The sequence below is a fragment of the Rattus rattus genome, chromosome 18 (assembly GCF_011064425.1).
Source record: "Rattus rattus isolate New Zealand chromosome 18, Rrattus_CSIRO_v1, whole genome shotgun sequence".
NCBI classification, from domain to species: Eukaryota; Metazoa; Chordata; class Mammalia; order Rodentia; family Muridae; genus Rattus; species Rattus rattus.
Window position 1 is genome coordinate 38,572,839 of NC_046171.1, and position 4,827 is coordinate 38,577,665.

The following is a 4,827-nucleotide window of genomic DNA, read 5'->3' on the forward strand; positions in this document are numbered from 1 at the left end:
GGGCTTCTCCTGTTTGTTTACTTTTAATTCTATCTTATTTTTAATTTTTTACTTTATCTTCCGTATACATACACATATTCTCTCTCTTTTGATCCTACAAGTCCTTGCATATATTACCGCTTTAGTATTTTTGTAGAATTCATGATTTTGCAAACGAAGTGTGTCTGAGTTTATACCTTTCTCTTGTGCCTTTTGGAAGGGGGTTCTTTTCGTTCTACTTTTTTCCTATTCCAATCTGTTAGTTTTTACTTTGTCCTATTATATTATAACCTTAGAAGCCAATTTGTTTTTTAATGGGAAAGTTGGGGGGAGCGGGAGGATTAGAGAAAGAATAAACTATAATCAGAATATACTATGTGAGAAATTTCTATTTTTTACATTGTGTTTGAATTATATTTTTTTTCTAATTTGGGTATTTTTTCTTTTGTTAAAGTTTTATTTAATCTTTTTTTTACTCCAGATTTTAAAACCCCCTCGCCATCCACCTCAGACTGTTCCACATCCCATATCTCCTCCCCCACCCCATCTCCACAGCTGTTCCCATCCTCCCATTCCCCATCACACCTGACCTCCCCACCCCTGGGGCCTCCAGTCTCTGAGGGTTAGATACATCTTCTCTGAGTGAACCCAGACCCTGCAGTCCTCTGTTGTATATGTATTGGGGGCTTCATATCAGTTAGTGTGCACTGCCTGGTTGGTAGTCCAGTGTCTGAGAGATCTCAGGGGTCCAGGTTAGTTGAGACTGCTGGTCTTCCTATGGGGTCCACCCTCCTCCTCAGCTTCTTCCAGCTTTTCCATAATTCAACCACTGTGGTCACCAGATCCTGTCCATTGGTTTGGTATAAATATCTGCATCTGACTCTTTCAGCATCTGGTCTTCCAGGGGGCAGTCATAATAGGTCCCTTCTTGTGAGTGCTCCAAAGCCTCAGTAATAGTGTCAGGCCTTGGGGCCTCCCCTTGAGCTGAATCCCACTTCGGGCCTGTCACTGGCCCTCCTTCCCCTCAGACTCTTCTCCATTTTTGTTCCTGCAGTTCTTTTAGACAGGAACAATTCTGGGTCAGAATTTTTGAGTGTGGGATGGCAACCCCATCTTTCCACTTGATATTCTGTATTTCACCTGGAGGAGGACTCTATGACTGCCCTTTCCCACTGTAGGTCATTTCTCTCTAATAACTCTCCCTTTGGTCCTGGTCTCCCCACTTCCCTGTCTCTGGTACATTCTGGAGTCCCCCACCCCACTTCCTACCTCCAGAAGTTGCCTGTTTCCATTCTTTCTGCTGGCCTTCAGGGCTTCAGTCCTTTTCCCCTACCCAATACCTGATCATGTATTCCTCTTCCCCTCCCTGTCCCCTTTCCCACCCAGGACACTCCCTCCCTCCTATGATTGCATTCTTTTTGTTTGTTTGTTTGTTTGTTTGTTTGTTTGTTGTTATTTTTTTTCCCGGAGCTGGGGACCGAACCCAGGGCCTTGCACTTGCTAGGCAAACACTCTACCACTGAGCTAAATCCCCAACCCCCTTATGATTGCATTCTTCTCCCTCTCAAGTAGGATTGAAGCTTGTTTTCATTTGGGTCCTTCAACATTAACCTTTTTTGATTTCTGTAGACTGTATCCTTGGTATTCTGTACTATTTTTGGCTAATATCCACCCGATTAGTGAGTACATACCATGTATGTCCTTTTTGGGTCTGAGTTACCTCCTCAGGGTGATAAAATAATAAAAATCTAAAAATGATAAAAATATGCTAATAATGAGATTACTCTGCATATTCTCATCCATGTGTTATCTAGCTTACGACATGTCTGTTTCCTCAGAAAGCGCACGGTGAGGTGGGAGACTAGGAAGAGTGCTTACCTCACATGCATAAGGTCCCTAGGTTCCAGCACTGTCAGGAAGATGGATGGGGAAGAAAAATTCTATGTATGTTCCCAAAGGCCTGAATTATCTACCAGTCTAGATACAGTGGCGCATAAGTTGGGGGGGGTGAGAAATGCAATGACACACATCATATGACATGCTTCTTCAAGTTAGGATGTCTGGGTAATGAGAGGTTAGAGGCTTGCCCATCAGTTTAACAAACAAGAGCAAATTGTCTGGCCTGTGCCTACTAGTTGTCTCTCTTGGTGTGTGTAGAACATCTAAAACAAACAGGGCAGAGTACTGTGCCCATCACTTTAAAGGCATCTATGGCAGAAAACAAAGGAAAGAACAAATTTTGCTGTTTGCCCAAAAGACGTTTATTACAGACTTTTCTGAGAGGTGTTACAGGTGTGGGCTGCCATGTCACATTTGCCTCAGGTATGAGAGGAGAAAGGTTATGTCTACACTGTATTCTAACTTTATGGACATTTGAATGATTAGTGGCTTGATGCTCCCTGAAAACAAAATGAACCTTAGATGACAGGTTAGTACTGCAGGTCAGACAAGGAGCTAGACAAGAAAGTCTTGACAGAGACAAGATGAACCTGTCTCTGGGCTGTGTAGCCCAGGAGAAGTATGCTGGACACATTTGGCCTTAACACGATGCTGAGGCACGCAGGCGTGGTGAGGAGCCAGCCCAAGAGGACCACACAGTCTGGTGCCATGGTACCTATACAAGAAGCTAGCCTGAGATGATGACTAAATCTGGTGCTGCTCAGGCCTGAATGACTGGTATAGCAGACCGCACCAGAGATAATCCTTGCCTGCCTGATTCTATAATGTATGCATGCAGCATTGCACATCTGAGACCATTCTGAGAGATGATTCCCAGACCCTCAGAGGCTACAAAGTGCCACTAGGAGGAGGAAGTAAGGGTGGGGAGAAATGGAAAAGAAAAGAAAGAAAACAGAAGGATGTGGGCCAAATGAAAAAGGGCAAAACTAGAGAGTCAAGGGTAGTGAGAAACAGCCTGATGTGAGTAGCCAATGATGCCACCTGGGACCCATGGTGGGGTCCTGGCCTGTGCTGACACTGGGGTCACCTTGTAGGGTCCAACCTTGGGCAGCAGGGGTCTGTTATTATCAAAGGCCAGGATTGTCACCCAGCAGGGACATGGGTTATATCTAGGAATGCAAACTGAGCCCTACCCTCAACTCAGTACTGCTGAGACCTGACCCTGCGGTCATGGTAGCAGGACCAGCCTGGACCTCCTCCAGCAGCATTAACGTGCGCGGCACTTTGGGAGAGCAGACCCACACATTGCAGGAAGCACAGTAGAGCTGGCCCAGTAGTGGTGAGTTAGAGTGATCCCGATCTCTAAGCGTGAGTGTGGAGAACCAGCCTCACACCTTGACTTGTCTCAGGTAGCAGGCATGGACAAGGGAGACAAGGGAGAGGTTCACCTCCTTTTCCCTTTGCCTTTGCCACCTGTGACAGGTGGGAGACCCACAGCTTGGGATCATTAGGAGACAGGAGAGCTGACCCTGGCCCTCACCAGCTGCAGCACGACTCTCCAGGACAGTGGGGCCCTATGCTTCCACTTAGGCACTGATGCAGTAGCCTGTGGAAGGTAACTGGGATTTGAGGCGTGCCATAGAAATCTAAAATAATGAATAAAAGAAAGAAAGCATTATTAGAGAAACTGATACTGTTTCACGTCATGCTGAGATATGAGTTGGTTCCTACTAGAGAGACTTTCACGTAAAAATGGAATCTATCCATGATACATAACTAGAATAACCCATAATAAATCTAAAAGGTAAAAGAGAAATCCACTCAATGTTATTTTGTAAATATCTCTAGAAAGCATGAATCTCTGAGAAGAGTGAATTAGAAAATAACTAATCTACATGTACTACAAGCCATTTTCAGTTTCTTTCTGATGACCACAAATGTTTTGCGAATCGACTTTTTCTGTTGAACCTGTGTGTGTGTGTGTGTGTGTGCGTGTGACGACTGTGTGTGTGTGTGTGCGCAGATGCCTGCGTGTGTGTGTGCATGGGCATGCATGTGTGTGTCATTTTAGATATAGATATTGTCACAACATCATTGCTTTTTGTTTATCTCAGTTTTTTTAAAAGAACTTACACATGTGTATGATTTTAAAAGATAATTTGAAAGAGTCTTTTAAAAATAAGTCAGACAGCAGATGCTGGCGAGGATGTGGAGAAAGAGGAACACTCCTCCATTGTTGGTGGGATTGCAGACTGGTACAACCATTCTGGAAATCAGTCTGGAGGTTCCTCAGAAAATTGGACATTGAACTGCCTGAGGATCCAGCTAGACCTCTCTTGGGCATATACCCAAAAGATGCCCCCAACATATAAAAAGACACGTGCTCCACTATGTTCATCGCAGCCTTATTTTTATAATAGCCAGAAGCTGAAAGAACCCAGATGCCCTTCAACAGAGGAATGGATACAGAAATGTGGTACATCTGCAATAATGGAATATTACCAGCTATCAAAAAACAATGACTTTATGAAATTAAGGGCAAATGGTTGGAACTTGAAAAATATCATCCTGAGTGAGCAACCAATCACAGAAAGACATACATGGTGGCGTACTCATTGATAAGTGCTACAGCCCAAATGCTTGAATTACCCAGATGCCTAGAACAAATGAAACTCAAGACGGATGATCAAATGTGAATGCTTTCCACTCCTTCTTAAAAAGAAATGAATACCCTTTCAGCAGGGAGAGAGAGGCAAAAGATTAAAACAGAGACTTGAAGTGGACAATCATATTCAGAAAGCCTGCCCCACATGGCCATAAGCATATGCCAGCCACCCAATTAGACAAGAGATGATGCAAAGAAGTGCAGAAGTGTAGATCACCCCTGAGAGAGACACAGCCAGAATACAGCAAATACAGAGGCGGATGCCAGCAGCAAAACCACTGAAT

At 44.2% G+C, this 4,827-nt stretch overlaps 1 non-coding gene across 1 annotated transcript; it reads left to right on the forward strand.

Annotated features, from left to right (window-relative positions):
- The first annotated feature begins 2,249 nt into the window (after positions 1-2,249).
- On the forward strand, positions 2,250-2,376 carry LOC116887735. The gene has a single exon (XR_004386246.1). It is a non-coding gene; the product is annotated as a small nucleolar RNA SNORA17 (small nucleolar RNA).
- Positions 2,377-4,827: the final 2,451 nt, after the last annotated feature.